Source organism: Symphodus melops (assembly GCF_947650265.1).
Source record: "Symphodus melops genome assembly, chromosome: 13".
NCBI classification, from domain to species: Eukaryota; Metazoa; Chordata; class Actinopteri; order Labriformes; family Labridae; genus Symphodus; species Symphodus melops.
In genome coordinates this window covers 5,415,964-5,434,580 of record NC_136703.1, presented here as the reverse complement: position 1 = coordinate 5,434,580, position 18,617 = coordinate 5,415,964, and the positions used below count along the sequence as shown (strand labels likewise).

The following is an 18,617-nucleotide window of genomic DNA, read 5'->3' as shown; positions in this document are numbered from 1 at the left end:
AAAACTCAAAACAAAGCTTTAAAATATGTTAAAATGACATTCTGTTTTGCTATAATAAAAGATAATGGGCTCTGATTTGATACTTTCAGATCGGATTGTTTGTAAAGGAGCAGTGACATTGGTACTGCACAGCTGTGTATAAAGCAGCCAGACATTGTTCAACACACGTTAAGTTATATAACCCTGACAATACATGCAGCACTTCCCATGCGCTTTACTTCCTTGTGTGCAAAGTCACCTGCTTTCTCTGTGCACTCAACAACAGGCCAAAGTTCATTTATTCAAGTCTTTGACTTTTTCTTCCATCTATAAATCTATACACTTTATCAAACACAATAGTTCATGCTAAAACATGTGCAGACGGGTTTCTAAAACGGATCAGTGCATGTACTTCTCTAGGCCACGTCACCGTGAAACAGTAACCTTGAGGAATCAAATTTTAGCTCAGTGAACCACAAACTGCTTTTCTTTCAGTGGCAGCTTTTTGAAGGTTTATTTTTGGTGTTTTTTATGCCTTTATTGAGAGATAGGACACTGTGTATAGAGTCAGAAATCAGAGAGCGATAGAGAGTGGGGAATGACATCCAGGAAAGGAGCCACAAGTCGTACTCGCACTCACTACCTTAAAATGCTAAACATCACTGCAACAAAAAAAAAACCCTGTTTACAGACTGGAAAATGAGTTCTAAGGACCAAAACATTTTTGTGCTAATCTGTATTGAGGTTGAATTTCTGTTGAACTCACCCTTTTTAAATTATAACCAGCCTTGACCTCAGGAATAACGAAGTGCATTGTTGCTTTAAAGGAAAGCTGCTGGATGTCTCGCTGATGGACATCACAGCTCGACTCATTTGTTTAATCATCTCCTCTCTCGCTGCGAGATCGCAACGGCCAAACTTCACAAACCAGGCCTGTGATGTGAGGATGGCTGCTCCCATATTACACAGTTAATGTCCTATATGAGGCTTATAGTTTATATTACTGTTTCCTGGCTAATATGAAAGGAGCAGACGACTTGCATGTATGACAAACTTCTAAAAATGATCCACCTGTAAAACAGGTGATGGCAGTATTCGACCTCAAATAGTAATTCTTACAATTTGTTAAAAAAAACTTTAAGAAGAGTAGAAGAAGAAGAGTCATCTATACATGGTGGACCACTGTGGATGAACCAAAAGAAGAAGTATAGAAGTGTATCTGCTTAAGGACACTTTTTGAAAGTGAGTTGAGAATTGTGACAGCAGAAAATGAGCGAGTTGGACTTTTTCCAAGCTAACTTCCAGAGTCTTGTCTGTTTGCTAATTGTGAAGATGATATCACCTGCTCATGGGTAAAGCTTGCTAGCGAGTTAAACTAGCAGTAGACAGATCTAATTCATCATTAGCCCCACAACCAGCTGTTCAACGCCAGCTGTCAAAAAAAGCTTTAACAGTGTGGGTGACCTGTATTCATAAATACATACAACAGTGTTAGTAGATGCTTTTTGGTGCAATCCAACTTTACAACATTTTTAGACGAGCCATCTTACAATTTTTGTAAATGTGAACTTGAAGCAGGCTTTACTAATCGATGAGGCAGAAAGAGAGAACAGCAGAATCAGGCAGACGGGTAAGAATGAAGACTCTGTATTCAGATTCACATGGTTGTTACAGCTCGGTCCTTAAAGTGCACTCACATAAACTTGGCAAGGTGTTGCCCAGGTGGATAGAGCCAAAAAAGGGAGTCAATGCAGTAAACGGCCGAGACTTGGAATCGTACTGTGATCAGTCACTTTAAGGGCTCTGAACCCCTGAGCTGAACTGTTGACCCAGGTTTGAAGATTCTTTTAGGTTTTTGTATTCTTTTAAAATAAGATGATACTTTATGACGGGACATTTTGTCTGTTAATGTGCTGAAACTATGCCAACAGGAAATTACACTTGACTGGAGACAGATATTTAAAGATGAATCTAGAAACTTTTATTTATTACCAATAACTGGCTAAAATATAACTGGCTAGATACCACAAGATGTACCCAAAGAACTATGAACAACTCAATCAATGCCATAATGATTTAATTGTAAAGACCATATAAAGTGTTGCCACTAGAGGGCAGCACCACACAAACGATTGAGGCAACAACAGACAAATTTTTTCTTGGGTGTAAAATATTTCTATCCAAAGTGTTATTTACACTAAACTTAAAACGTTTTTGTTTATAGAACTACAAAAAATACTTTCACTGATGTGGAACATTTTACTTTTCTTTCAGTCCAAAGCATGCTGAATAATTTAAGGCCTTTTGTTGGATTGTTTAAACTCAGCTACACTACCTTTGGATTAAACACAGCACTTATTTATTAAGAATTCTCTCGTTCATACTAAGTTATTAACAACTACTATGATTACTATATGATGATTTATTCTCATCTCATCTCATGAGAACTACAACCATTAGCACAAAGAATTCTTTTTATGCTGATATTTAGATTTTAGATATGAGTAATCAGTGGAGGGCTTTCATAATACAGGTATTTAAAACTTTGATACAATTCAAGTTAAAATGAAACATTTAATATCTGTTTTTAAGGCCACAGAAAAGGAGAAAAGCATCCTAAGCACCCAATATCAGGTCATTTCTTGTTACCAGAGATTGTAAGAAAACTCCTGAACACCGTCCTTCTTTAAACAAAACAACATTGGTAACATTTTGGTGTGAAAACCTTGCAAACGTATCCATCAGGACTCTGACCTGGAAGAGCGCACGCTTTAGAAAAAGCTTCCCTCACTTATTGAAGCTCTAAAGAAGCTTGCACGCTGACTGCCTTATTTTTCATTGCCTATGTTTCTTTCTGTCTGTTTATAGTTTTCTTGTCCCCTGTTATCATATGTGTCTCCCCGTCCACCAACTGTGCAAAGCTGTGACTACAAATGTCCCTCTCGGGGACAATAAAGTATTGTATTGGTGTATTGTACACTTTTAGACTGTCTTCTTTTTCCTATTACAAATCTGACTGAAGCTCTTTTAACGTTTCTTTTAAAGCTTCAGAACATTTTGAAACAATAAATCATTAACATGACATTGTATTGTTTTAAAATGTCTTGAATAAGTCGAACGCCTTAGATCACTGATGCATACTATGAAATATTTCCTTGTATCTCTTGCCTGTCCTGTTGTTTTTTTTGCACAGATTTAATGGTTAACTCAGATGAGCCATCGAGTGCTCCAACTTCTCGTGAGAGCGTTTGCCTGTCGATGTCATTAACAAAGCCCCTTTCTGCTTGACCAGCTCGGTTTCAGTTTTTATGTTCTGGAAATGCTTCTGAAGTGCAGAAACACAAACATGAAGGATGTGCAGCACATTTTCCAGAAATAAATCCAAAGCAACCTCACAGATGACGAACGACTGAAAGTCGAGCTTAAGCTCTCCAGACAGAAATAAATGTGTTGAACTTAACTCCTTTGCTGACATTGCGTTTGTCAAACAAGACAACAGCTGCCAGTGCAACACAGACGCAGTTTGGCACGCGTCTCTGGCTCATTTATGGAAATTGGTGGAGGACCATGACGATCCAAACAATCCCACATCGACCCCCTTTCTCCCCCCGAACACACACTTTGTCCTTAATTCCCTGCAGCGTTGAACCCCACTCTGACCCCCAGCTGCCCTCCCTGCCCCATTAGAATTTCAGATGTTTCTCCATCTCTCGACTAAACGTTAGCCATCCGTCATCTCTCCTCTCCCCTTTGTTCAGTGCTCAACTATTGTTCCTTTTTTATAACACTAAAACGGTAAAAATGAGGATTGAAGGGAGCGGGAGCGGCCCTGTCAGCTTGGAGTCAATCTGGCACGTTAACCTAACGACAAACACGCACGACAGATCTCTCCAAAGCACACTTGAACATGTTTCCCATCTGACATCAAAACAAAAGATAGATTCAGCCCACTGCTTTCTGTTGCTGACGCTGATGCCTCTTAGATTGGATGGGAGTGAAGTGTCAGGGAAAGTGCTCAGTCATTTTCATCGTCTTGTCTAGAAATTGTCTTCGTGAACGTTTTGTCCCATCGTTTTAGAAAATTCAATCTATTTTACCCTGCAGGAAGGTTTTTAAGGACGACTTATTTCTTGTGATTTCTCTCTGCTTTGCAAGTTTGTTCCCCTCCCTTTCACTTTCATCTCTTCGTAGAGCACACATATCAGAGCTACAGCTTACTCAGCTGAGGGGAAACCTCAGGGCAGAGAAACAGGAGGAGACCGGGGTGAGCGTCTGCTTGTCAGTCACAAGAATGCAGCAGCAACAAACCCTGAGCTCCTCTAACATGGTGAATGTAGGTCATAGACAGCGAAAAAGCCAGTTTGATGGTGTGTGGCCTCAGATCTTTGGCCCTGTGATGTGTGTGTGTGTGAGTGACAGATTTGTGCCTGTCGCCACCTAACCTCAGCATGCCCAGGCTTGTATTTTGCCTTGCCCTTTACTGTACAACTTGTCTGGGTCTTGGCAGAATATGACAAACGCATGAGTGTTTGTCGGCATGTGAGTTTGCACGATTGTCGTCCCCTTTGCTTTCCGCCCTTGAGGCATTGTGCATAACTGGGTCATTGTCCCTCGCTAATGATGTTGCACCTCCTCCTCTTCTCCTCTTGTTTTCATCCAAATCGCTCTGCCAAATTCAGCTCTGCTCATTTTTGTCATTGTGGCGCCTCCTCAGATCTTGCAATATTCATTCATTCGGTTGCCCGAAGTAGCCGATCAAGTAGCATCAATGTAGCACATGCATCCTTCTTCCTTCAGCGTTCCTCCCTCCTTGGTGAAGAGCTGTAGAAAGTTCTTCATTGAATATGATTAGATCACCTCCACACAGGAATGCATCCATCCCCTCCACCCTAAAGGATCCACATCACATGCCCAAACTAATTTGTTGAGCTGCACGGATTGGAATCACATCCACTGCTGATGTTTAAAATACCAGTTAGCTGACTCCCAAGTGCACTTGACTTCTGTCCAAATATGCAGACACGCCACTCCAGTTGTACAAGGACCAAATGGCTCATAGTGACAGCACTGACACTCCCCACTTTCAGTACCCCCTTTCAAAATACTCAGAGACGAGGTGAAATCCCCTTTGCAGACTCACAAGCTTCTGGTAAGGTTTTAAGGAGGTGATTAATAAAACTTTTAATGCACTTTAAAACTTTTTTTATTAAATAATTAAAAAACATGTATTATAATATTGTATCTGCATTACTGTCTTCCATGGGTTTGTATGATTTATATTTCTGTGCATTCTCTGCCTATTTTTTTTTTCCAGTTCGAAGCACATTGAGCCGACGTTTGTCGTATGAAATGTTCTGCATGTGTGAAGTTGACTTCACTTGTGAAGTATAGGAAACACGTGAAGGATTTATTGGCAGAACGACTTTGTGTCCTTGCTGAACAGCTCGTCCACAGTTCCAGGATAAAGACAGAATCCATCAAACTTCTCCTCAATCTGGAGCTCCTCTGTCGTCTTCCTCCCAGTGTCCTTGCTCAAGCTTTTTTAGCGGACAACGGAAAGATCATCAGGGTCGTAGTTAAAGTTTCAGAATGTACACAATCTTTGAGATTTTCTTTTTGCCACAGTGGGCAGCTTTCCAGATAAGGAATCACGCTGACTTGATCTCATTGTTCTTCACTCTGTTGTTCAGTAACGTTTTGGCCCACATCGAAGTTCTAAAGTCATCTTCTGTACGTCCATTCACCCAATGAAAGGCTTCCTCTGTTAGTTTTTCCGATGCTGACCTGGATAAAGTGTCTAATCAGCACAGAATTCCCCTCTTTGTGTCCTTTCGCTCACTTTCTCTTTCACCATCACCCCGCCTCTCAGTTCCTCCTCCGATAGCACGTTTCTGAACTTGAGGTCTGTAGAGGTGAGATAACAGTTTGTTTTTTAGACTTGGTGTGGTCTTGTTCCCCCTTCAGTTTTTTTTTTTTGCTCGAGAAGAACTCCTCCTCCTCCTGTTCCCTGATCATTGTTGATGTGCAAACAAGACAATTGTATCGTGTGTGTAACTCGAGTAGTAACTTGACACCATACTAACATGCACTGAAGAACCAGGTTATTATAAGAGATGTTAAAATTCAGCTTTTTAGTCATCTGATGTCTTGAACATAGTTGAGATAGTGAGAGTGTAGCCGAGTTTTACTTGCAAGTTATTTTCTGTCATTGCCACCTTGGTTTGTAGGAGCCTGGAAACGCTCAAGGCTTGGATTAAAAACTCAGTTTCATCTACTTAAAGCCAAATAATCTGCATTAATTAGAGCGTAACAGCTGATAAATATTCATGCAAATAATACACATCAAATCTGAATTTTCTGCCATGTGCAAATAGTCCAGTCGGATTATACAACAGCTCACTCTGCAGTCGGATATTAACAGAATGGTTTGTACTTCAGTTTCAGTCTTTTTCTTCTGCTACAAATAATCTTTATTTGGACGCCATCCTTTAACTAACTTGGGGTAAATTGTTAATTGCATGTTGGAAAACACAGAACAAGCTGGACCTTTTTCCCCCCACAGAAGATCGCGTGTTTCATATTTGAATGGTTGGTAACTCTGTCTCTGATGAACCGCCTTGAGGACACAAGGTTTTGCATTGCGATAAAGAAAAAATTCGATGCATTATTAATTGAATTCAGTGAACCAATTGTGCTCTAAAATCCAAAGTCAACAGGGTTAAAGCTCCTGCGAGACGTTTTTGGACGGCAATAAAACATGCCTTAATTAACAAAGGCCTCTTTATGAGCTGCAAATATAGCCATCACTAACAAAAAAATATTTCATAGTTATTTTTAATGTCCAAATGTGATGCCAGGCGATAGGTGTCAGACAAAGTGATGCTCCAGAAAAAGCCTTCAAAAACATTTTACAGGGCATAGATTCAGAGTGAGGGATATATTTGACTGAGGAAAAGAGGGAAGCTGAGATTTTTTTTGTTTACAGATATACTTACACATCTATTGGAAAGAATCAGTAAAGAGATTAGACGTACTGCTTTGTCCACTAGAGGCGCCGAAGTAAACAAAAACCAAAGGAACCTCACTGGACCTTGAATAGGATTTAAACAATACAACCGTTTTTTTCCCATTAAAGTTACTTCCTCACTCAATGTCAAGCACATTGATGTCATGTAAAGGATACAGAACGTTTGTGTCGTGCTTCATCTGTTGGACAACATGGTTATAACTCCATGAACTAAAGTAATGACTCAAACTGAGGTTGAGCTCTCATTGGATTGAGTTTGATTCAATTCGACTTGTTTTCCAGTATGCTCGGTTAGTATTCTTGTGGGGTCGTTTTTAGCTCTGTGCTGTTGGTTGGTTGCCATGGCAGTAAAAGCTTGGTTTTGTCAATACCCTGAAAGCGGTGAGCCTTCCTCTGTGTGTCAGTAAGGGTTGTGTTCCCATGATGGATCACCTGTGGAAACAATACCAGGGTCCCGACCCAATGGGCTTCCCAGCTACGCACTAATTAACTTAATCCCAATTAATCTACAAAACTCTGCTCCCCTCTGTCACCTCTGTCTAATTTGTTAAGCTACCAAATTTGCCCAGAGGGCCTCAGGAAACGTGATGGGAATGAATCAGCTCCTAATTTATGTAACTGGTCCAGAAATGTTAGAAAGACAATAATGAACACAAATTACCCAATATACGTCAGTTTTAGTGCCGTATGATTTAAAGCCATGAAACTGTTGGTTCTCAGAATGCAATTTGGGGTTCAGGAACTCGTGCAAGGAATCTTCAATATGGAGGCTGGGGGAGCCAGGGTTAGTACCTAATAGATTTCTTGTGTTAGAAATGGACCTGATTCATAAATGGTGCCCATCATCGACATCCCCAAAATACCAAACTTTTGAAAGTAAACTCAAGAACATTTCAGGATTGCCTGCCTCTGAAATGTTCCTAACTTTAGGAAAGCTCAGGAGGCAAGATATCGCATCACAAATCAAGGCAAGTTGAAGATATTGAATGAAGCGTCAACGTCCGATACTTCTATGATAGCGTTTTTGTTTAGTTTTTTCTTTAATGCTACATGTAATTACATGTATTAATAAGAGTATCAACTAACAGGTGGAAACAAAATGAACTGGTAAGCACAAAAGATTTAAAAAAAAATCGCACTAGCCTCATAATGTAAACATCATCAGCCCCTCTGGCTCCTTTGAACACTGAATTAAAGTGGTGCAATCTAATATTTGCTGACATCGACTTTGTGCAAAACATTTTTTGTATGGTGGGAAAAAGTCTGGGTAAAGTAGGGTGAAAAACTTGTTGGCTTGTGGTCACACATGCAGTTTACTGCTAAACATTTGGCACATTGTTGTGCATTTGTGAAAACATCGGCTTGTTTCGCATAATGATAATAAAGCATTTGAGCTGTTTTTATGAAGCGTGGCCAAACACCTTGCGGTTTTTTTTATGCATTCATTATGGAATCATACAATTTGCTCCCTTTGTCAGTTTCTGTGTCATCACAGCATTTTTCCCAGAAATGTAATCACTTTACATCATTTCTTTCATGAAATGTCTTTAATGTCACTTTAGAAATGTCACTGTGCATTTAATGTCACTTTTCATCACATCTCTTCCATGTCAGTGGAGTCGACATCTGACACCGCTCATGCACCTTGAGTCATCACAGCCGCTCTCTGGAGAGCTTCTTAGTAAACAAACACAAGTCTGAAGCAAGTCTTTAAACGTTGACTGCTTCCTCTTATAATCCTCCTTTTTCTTTATTAGTTCCTTAATTAAATTGACTTTAATGTCTATACTTGTAAAGTAAAACTGTTTCTGTATTTATTTTAGTCTAATGCTTCTTTTTTTAATCCTGAAAGCCGCATCAGTGACGGGTTACAAATTAGCCACAGCTTACTTCTTGTGTGTTTATCTACTTCGTATTGGACATATGAAGCAATGTATCCCTTTCTCCAAGCTCCAGACAAATCAATCAAACAAGTGAATTATTTTCATTTCATTATTTATTTTGAAAAATTACAATATAACATAAAGATCGTAAACACCAACAAGAGTATACTGTCTTAAATGTCAGGCTCGTCCATGTTCAAAGAGTAAAAGGCTGAAGTGAAAATAAAAACATATCCAGTCCTAGCTCTTTTTTCTTTTCGGCTTTATAAATAACCTGTATCATAAACCAGTATAATACACTTCTTTATAGACATTACAGCTTTTTGCTAATCACGCTAATTTGTCAATAATAACTAAACTTGGCAGCCGCTGTTACTTTAAGAAACGAACGGCTGGAAACTCCATAAATCACACGCGAAGCTTCACTTTTAAAGTAGTGCTGTCAATAGATGCTGTGAACTCACAGATGTCAATAATTTAGAATAGAAATCGTGTGACATCATAGCAACCCAACACATAGCCTGCTATTAATTAAAGTTGAACGGAGAAGAACGGGACACAGTCAATAGAAAGAGCCCTTTAGGGCCAGATCAGTACCCTTATGTGTGTCTTATGTGTGTGTGTGCGTGGGTCTCCATAGAAGAACATGGACTCTGTATAGGAGGAGAGATAAAGGCAGACTGTTATTAATTGATTCTTGTATTGATGGTATCTTTAAGATAAAACGATAACATTCAAAAGGCAAGGCAAGTTTATTTATCTAGCACTGTCCAGACTCAAGACAATTCCCAGTGCTTTACAGACATAAAAACAGACATTAAAACGAAGCTTAAGGAAAGAATGCAAGAGAAATTAAAGGCGACAACATTGCTGTGGATTGTTATGAACATTTTGACTGTTGCGTTGAGTGTGTGCGTTTTGAATCTGCCATTGGCGCATGTTAGATACTGTCCAGACTAAGGTTGTTAAAGGTGACCAATCAAGCCAGACGTCAGCCGCTGTCTATACTATTCTCGTTTCAAGAGTCTCAAAAGTCAACTTGAAGAGCAGATGTTGATTAGGCGCGGGCGTGTGGAGAGGGCTGAGCAGGTGCTCAATGCAGCTTTGTGCTTCGGACGTTTTTTTTTGTGGGTTTGTGCAGGAAGTAAAATGTTGCATGTTGGTTCTATAGAAAATATGCTGTACTCAAAAAGCATTTTTAGGCTCTGTGCAAAATATACGATTGCGTGACTTTGTGGATTAATATTGGGGATTAATTTCAAAATAATGGAATAATCATTTTAGCAGCATCTAATCCATGACCAGTGTCAGGAGTAGAAGACAAGGCCTTGTATCAGGGAGAAGTAGTTTTTTCCTCACATGGGAGGTAAATAAGTCGAAATAATGTCTCGAAAAAATGTGGATTCCAATCATAAGCTCTCTGAAATGTTTCATCTCTCGCTGCTTCTTCCAAGCTCCACAACTTCCAGAAACAGCTATGTTTATTGTCTTCCTTTATTATTCATTTTCATACGATCCATTATTCATACTTTGGTGAAGTGCCTCTCTTTGCGTACAGCTCACAGTCTGCAGGGGTTTTCATGTTTCTGCACAGCAGTTTTGCCACGTACTCTGCTTCGACTGTCCTAGATCAGCAGGATGAAGAGCGGTGTGGGGGGTAACATGAAGGAAACGGGAGAACCATGAGGTTGGGGGTGAGAAATGGGCGATGAGTGTGCTGATTTAGTGTTTTGGGGGGATTTGTAGAGCAGTGGGGATTTAAAGAGACAGGACATCCTGCACAAGGAAAGAGGCTGACAAAAAAACTTAAATCTTCATTTTCTTGATGTAAGTTTAATATATTTTTTTCTTTTTTCAGCTGGGAGAAAGTTGTTAGAGCAGAGCGGGAAAAAAACAGATAGCCTCACATGATTCAGCCAACCATCAGTGCTGCTGATTCATATTTTGTATCTTTATTAATTTATGGACATACATACGTCTCTCCTTTACATTACATTAGTCTAACTGTAAAGGTACGGTCAGACCAAAAATGACATCAAATCAATTGTTTTAGAATACTATACTTCACTGTGATTTAATTTATCAGCACCATAATGGAGCTTTGCCAACATGACAAACATCCCAGTACTGGTTTGTAAAAAGTGAGACGTAATGCTTGGTCACTCCAATTATTTCTGTTCTGTTTCCAACATGTATTGCTTTGTTTTCAGACAGTTTTTTTTAGGATTAGCTTTAAAGAAAAAGGAATCCAGTTATTCAGCAATGAGTTCAAAAATCTGGTTTCAAAGCCTCCTTGTAGGTGACCAGATGCCGACAAGCCAAATGTAGGACAAATAGTATTTTTCTGCAGGACAATGTGGGAGATGTTACTGCAATGCTGAGAGGTAGTTTAGATATCGATAAAATGTCCAAATAATAAAGTCAATAAATAGCAGTGTGCTTTACCACAGGTTGATTTGGTTGTACACAGCATGCATGTTGTGAATATCCCCACAGAAGCAGGTGCACACTCTGGCCTCTGCTTTTGTACATCAACAACATCATTTTTTTTTTTCAGTTTGTGTAAAATGAGCAGAGCCACAGTCTGCTGACCAGTGTGATGGTGAGTGCTGCACACCGTTTGGTGAACAGTAGTAGTAGTGGTTTGGAGAGAAATGCATCCATAGGTCGACATTTCTCTTTATGAGCCAGGCTTCTGGTGAGTCTTGCATGCAGTGTGTCATATTCTCCTTCACATGCAATAAAAACAATTTAAAAAAAAACCCTCTTGCAAATGTACTGAAGAACTTTGCCCTCCACCAGCTTTTCCAGATGATGATGTTGCTGCATCTCCTTTTTTGTCATAGTTCTCATCTCATTCTGCCAAAAAGTGCGTTCTGGTTGCTTGGGTATAATGCAGTTTAGACAATGAGGGTGACGGATGGAGGAGCCCTTGACCAGAAATGAAGGCTGGTTGGTTTACATATGAAACAGACCACAGTGGGAGCCTTCTCATGATATCCACACAGCCATGTGGTAAAAGTCAGCTTTTAGAAAGGAGAGTGTCCTGCACTTTAGAATGCTAAAGCCAATCAAATGTGGGACATCATCTCAATGTTTCGGATGCAGGATATGTGATGAGATGTGCAGTCCTGCACAAAGTGGGACACGCATCGTTTGTGAGCTAACTTATCAGCCAGTTTTTCAAAAACTGTCTAAAAAAAAGAGTAAACCCTGTTGTCTGATCGTAGCCCTTCCCTGTTTCATCGTGTTTATACAGTAAGTTAGCATTTCTTTCATTCAATCCTTTTTTCTTTTATTGAAGTTAACTTTTAGATTTCCTCCAACACAACTCTTTGAGACCTCCCACTGCACCCGACTCTTCCACATGCTTGTCTTAGTTAAAGATATCCCATGTTTTAAGCCTTATGGTCTCTTAATGAAACATCCCGAAATGAACAGTCTGTCATCCTTTCTGAAAGAGACTGTTTTATTTTTGTTGTCATAAGGGTGTAATCTTTTTTTTTTTTTTTTTTTTTTCATCCACCTCAACCTCAACTTTTCCATATTTAGTATTTTAATAGTGGTAAACCTTCTGAGGCAATGTATGCAATTATTTCTATTTTTTATATCAACTTCCCTCAAAAGTTAAGTGGATGGACTGCAAGCCTGCTTTTTATACTTAGACATATGTAAGATAGACACTCTTGATGGCAATTTCATCTGAAGTACAAGCAACACTTTCAAAGTGCTTTTTCTACTATACTTACATATTTAAAACATGTTGACTTGTTGACAAAACTTTTCAGTTTTGCTGTTTACTAAAATAGAGTTTTTGCCGTGCTGTTAAGGTGTGATGTAGTGGCACCTTTTCTTTGAATCGCATCAATGAGCTCAGATTTTGCGTTTAAATAAAAAATAAGATGCAAGAAGAGAAATAGTGAAGAGATAGGAGCATGTTTCAGGTGGTGTGTGTTGGGGGAACGAGGGAGGATGACTGAATAGGATGATTGTGTCTTATCTCTGCCCCGGGGTCTGTGTGTGTGTGTGTGTGTGTGTGTGTGTGTGTGTGTGCGCGTGTGTGTGTGCGTGTGTGTGTCGAGGGTGGAGGTTGGGGTCGGGACGTTTTCTCTCCCTTGGGCTCTGACCCTAACTCTGCTGTTAAACCCCAAAACCCATATCATGTGTCTGTGGTTAAAGCCTGTAATGATCGTGTGTGTGTGTGTGTGTGTGTGTGTGAGGGTCTGTTGGCCTGGGACCAACAAAGGCAGTTAGAGTAGTGTGTGTGTGACGGAGACCTCCAGAGACCATTACAGATCTGTGTGTGTGTGTGTGTTGTGGGGACCCCAGAGCTCCAGCGGGGCGATAAGCGCGTGCTGTGACACAGAGGTTGTGACGTTGGAGGGGGATTCAACACAAAAAAAACCCACCCGCCACATGCAGGCTCGACCTCTGACCGCAGCGTCTAGTCGCACCCATCCACCTCCCTCCCTACATCCTGCCTGCGCTTCTTCCTCCACCTTTGTGCCGAGCTCTGTTCCCTCTCTTCCTCTCTGGGGAGCGTCCCTTGCTCAGATGGAGGTGTGGGGCGGCAGCTGGTTCTCTTTAAAGGAGGGAAGTGGGGATGGTAGATGGGTGGATGAAGGGAAAGGGAAGGTGTCATGGAGAAAAATCAATGTTATTTATGAGTTTTCTCCAACCTTTCACACAGAATTTAATTGTTTCACTCTTGTCAAATTAGCTTACAGAGTAAGCTAAACGTTTCGTCTGAAAAAAACTAAGCATTACATAAGTAAAAGACTTATTATTATTTCTTGAACTGAAGTAATGACTTCATGATAGATGTCAGACGTCAAGTCAGACATATGTAATCTGTCTTCATAATGCATTAAGAAATAAGTGGAGTTACATTACCTTGTGTCTGTAAGGCGGTGATGTCAGGCATTTCTGTGAGCTAGATTAGATTTACGTTGTCACACGTTACCCCAACATGAGTAACAGCACGCTGCAGGAACAGCCTTTGTTTCTATTTACGAGGGCAAAGATTCACAGTGAGTGGTGTGTGACTGTAGAAATAAGCAGGTTGTAAGCAGAGTCGGAAGAACATAGTACACGTGTGTGCATGACACGATCAGCGAAGAGATTAAAGGTTTGACCAAATCCACCCAAATCAAAAAGTTACTCACAGAAGCTTTTGAAGAGTTCAGATGTGTAGCACCTCCGAGGCTCGATGACAAACAGGTTCATCTTGTTTATTCACTCATTTAAATGTACGTTTAAACTGGATTAACTAATTGAGATGCCACAAAGAATTCTAAATGGATGATTTTGACATAATGAAGACTAAAAGCTGTTACAAAGGAGGAGTCACCAGCGTGCGTGCGTGCATGTGTGTGTGTGTGTGTGTGTGTGTGTGTGTGTGTAACTCTGTGCTTTCATTTCTTGTCATCATGTTTGTGTTCTCCATTTTTCAGGCTTACACTTGCAGCAAAATAAAACTTTTTATAATTAGATTTAAAAATTGGACAAATCTTTTTTTATACCAAGATAAAAATAGTTATTTTATTGAAACCGTTTGTGATTGTTAAAGGAACCAAATAATAAGAACCAAGCCACTTAGAGCAAAAAAACCCCGCTCCTGCTGTTATTTGGCTTTATTTCCCTTCATCACCTTCAATATTGCTCTCTGTCCCTCGCCTCTTTCTGCATATTGACTTGCATTTGGCCTCGATGTCCCTGAGGGAAGCTGCTACCAAACGTTTGTAAATTAACATCTGTCTCATTGCTGTGATCAACTGACCTGAAAAAGTCAACCTTGATCTTTAATTCTCCACCCTCTCTTGTGCCTGCTGGGCCCCGACACAGTGTGCGAGTGACCTTTCATTGACTTGTTTATCATCAGGGTCAGGAGACAGATGACTATTTACTGAGTGCACACTCTCCAAGGAAGATAAAAATAAATAAATAAATGCAAACAGCCCTGACATAGACAAAAAGAAAACGTAAATTTTGGAGGGATTAACGGGGTGGTCACCAGCAGACTGAATCCGATTGGATTGTTTTATAGCCTGTCTGGAATCTTAGTTCTGGTTGAGTAGATAACACTTTGTTTGTGGGTTCAAACCTGCTGGGACCTTTCTGTGTGGAGTTTGCACATTTATTCCATGTGCTTGTGTGGGTTTCCTTAATGTACCCCAGTTTTCCACTACAGTCATGCAAGTGAGGTAAACAGGCTGACTCTGGATTGCCTGTAGATGCAAGCATGAGTGTAAATGTTTCTGTGTTCTGTCATAGTCCTGTTACTGTGTGATCTCTGTCCCACCTCTCCAGTGTCAAGAATCACTCTTCACTCTTTATTGTCACTTGGATCTCTTTATTGAGACACAAAAACCCAACACTCCTCTTGGAAGTATAGCAGTACTGACGAGTTACAGCAGCACACATGTCATTTACCCACGAACATACACAATAAGGAACAGGTGCTCGGCTGCAACCTGACTCCAACATGATCACAACTTTTTTATAGTATATCTAGAATAAGCCTATAATTCTGTCATAGTTTGCCTCTTACCATTTTTTTTTTACCAGAGGTGGTTTGGCACATTTGAGGGTATTTATACCAGATGGTGTCAGAACCCTTGAGGTGGAAATGATGTGTTTTTGTAAGATTGTTGAAATGTTTCTTCTAGCGGCCCTACAAAAGACTTACAGGACTTTACGGGCCCCGGTGCAGCTGCACTGTTGACCCCTACACTCTATAGTTGTATCCTTGAAGGACTTCGTGCATGGTGCTCCACCTGACCAGTAGGCCATGAGCCTCCCAGGAGTGCCTGATTGAAATGCAGATCAAAGCTAGATAATTTGCTTATCAACTTTCTATGTATCTAAGTTAAATGATAAATGTATTTCCTGTTCGGTCTGAACAAACACTTGTTTATTGTAGATGAGCTCTGAGGCAACAAGCCACCAGAATCCCGACAAAATCCAATTTTCTGATGGAAGTATAAAAACCAAAGCTGCCTCTGCAGTTTTGACAAAGTGGCCTTTATAACCTTGTGTTGTGGATTGGACGGCGAAAAACGAGTGGTGGAAAAAGAGACAAAGCAAGGCATAGCCCCTGAACAATGAGGCTTATCCTCAGCAGGGTGTTTGAGAGGCGGTGTCTCTCTCTCCAGAGACGTGGATGACTTATTGCTTAGCCTTTGATGGATAGAAACAAGGGGCTGCATCACGGACTGGCACAGATAGAACACAACAAAATTTCTGTTTTTGTTCTGGTCTCAAAAAGTTGGTCTCAAACCCAAACGTGTTGAAGAAGGAACTGCACATAGAAAACCATGGAAGTAAATCTTTTCTCCTCTTTAAATTGACCAACGAAAGGCTGTATGGAACATCTAGTTGTGTGCCTGAATGTTGTGTATACATCCACAGGAACTCTTTACTATTTAAAGAGCGTTTTCTTAAGAAACATTGTGAAGACGACAAGGCCGGTGATTGTTTCTAATAGCTTTCAGTTACATATTCAACAGCATGTGTTTTCTCCTCAGTAAATGGCAGGGCCCATGTGAGCATTTCCATGTTTTTGTGGTTTTTGCCACATGTGAGTAGAAATCTGTTGACTTTATTGTGAGCTCATGGACGAGCTGAATTAAGTTGTTTGGCAACAGCCGCTTAAAATGCGTGTCACTTTTTCCGTTTTCTCTCACATTCCAGTGAATGGAGGTAACACAGCTGTACACTACCATTTATAAAAAAAAAAATAAAAAAAAAAAGCCAGAGGAACGCTGTGGTTGGCCCTGCTGGAAGACTCGTCTGCTGCCTGGGCGAACGCTCCGTCCGCAAATCACGTTTTAAGTGGAGACCAAGACAGAGCAGACACATGCTGCTGCACGAGACCTCAACTGATCATGTTTCTCTAACCGGTCCTGTCATTTTGGTGACATTTTCATCGTGCTCAATCCCTCATTTCTGAGTGTCAATAATCAAATCACAATTTGAACTTGGCTTGAGGTGAAGAGGAAATCTAAAACATGTAGGAATAGTTGTTTTGTATCATTTTCAGTAAACGTGCAGCCCAAAACAGTGTACACGACAAATCCCTCCCACACAATGTAATCAAACCATGATAACATCATTTCCAATATGTAGTCAGCAGAGTTATTTTTGAACTCCTCAGTTTTCTTTCACAGAACAGAAATAGTCCGTGCAGGAACCTGCAGCATTGATGAGCAGTAAGAGATGACTGGTCGAATGAATCAAGAGGAAAAGTTGAAGAGCCGAGCTGTCATTTTTGATGGACTACCTGCATCCAGGCCAGGCCTTTCTCCTAAAGCAGGCACTCTGCCTCTGAATAGCAGGAAACCAGTTGTATAAATAACTCCATGGACATGTGCCTGATGGAGAGAGCTGATGAAAGCAACATAAATCAACATATATGGTCAAGAGGGAAATGATATCCTGCCTTAAAAGTAGCTGAATGGGTGTAGTTATTCCTACTCATTTAAACTGATTATTGTTACTACTTTGAATTTGAAGTATGGCTTGAATAATATTGTATAACAATAATCTAGAGAACAGTGATTTTTTTATTTAATACAATATATGTCGAGTTTGTAAAACAGCATCTGCGTGGAGATTTAGAAAAACATCTTTCACTTGACTTACACACAGTTGTGCTGTTCGTTCTTGTATTCAGGATTTATCAGGGAAAGTTCTCCACAGTTTCAACGAACTTTCATGGAAACGTGTATGTGGCCTGTAGTGATTGTGTTGTTTCTTTTCTAAGAAGCACGATGGAAATCTCAGAAGCGAAAGCTTGCTTTCCTTTTGTTTGCACACGTTTTTCCAGTTGTATAGGTGTATGGAGGAGGCTGCTTTTAAACAGACCTTTATGCATTTCCTGTTCAAGGAGAAAAACAAGTTTTTAGTGAAACAGAGATGAAGTTTGGGGATCAGAACTTTAAATCAGTGCGATTGTAGACGTCTTAATCCTTCCTTGTACTCTTTTTGTAGCGTTCACTTTTATGAATTATGTGCACTGCGAATAAACAACGTTATTACAAAGACAAATAAATCATGATTGACAAGAGCTGTGACATCGTCACCCCAACTTGCTCGAGGTGGATTATTTCCAGCTGCAGTCTCACATCAGCTCACTCTGACTTTATGCAAATTATATTTTTGGGCTGAAAACACAGCATTAAGGAAAAAATCTGCTGTTTGTGTTCACACGTACAGCTCACCCAAAAACTTCAGGAGTTTTCTACAAGTGTGAAGCAGCTATAGTGAGGGGCCTTGAAATGTTCCCTTTGACGGCTAAGGAAACTGTAAAGCCACAAGTCCGGTAGAAACGAAGCAAAACAAACCGTAAAAGCCTTCATATACTCCACCCTCTGCTTTACCATAACATCCGATATGCTCAAAAAAAATCCCAGCAGTTGGTCGACAGTGTCTAAAAGGGGGCCCCTAAATAATTTCCTCTTCTCCGAAGTCCAAAGGTTCCACTGAAGGCCAAAGTCTGAGCCTTCCGAGCGTCTTCCTCCTTAACTGGAAGTCATTGAAAGAACAATCAACCTGCAGAGGTGGAGTTGTACACACTCTTTTGAACTGGCACTTTATTGGACATGTAGTCGTGGAAAATGTGTTCCTCTATTGGGGGAAATCACATTACATGTTACATAAGAAAGGAAATGGTTGGCAAATGCTCAAGAAGCTGAACATGAATTGATAAGGAAAGTGCTCCAAGCTGT

General features: G+C 40.3%; 1 protein-coding gene across 5 annotated transcripts in view; it reads left to right on the top strand.

Moving 5' to 3' along the window:
• The window catches only part of LOC306833326 (protein FAM110A), a 52,431-nt gene that overhangs the window by 4,639 nt on the left and 29,175 nt on the right, over positions 1 to 18,617 (top strand). The window lies entirely within an intron of this gene.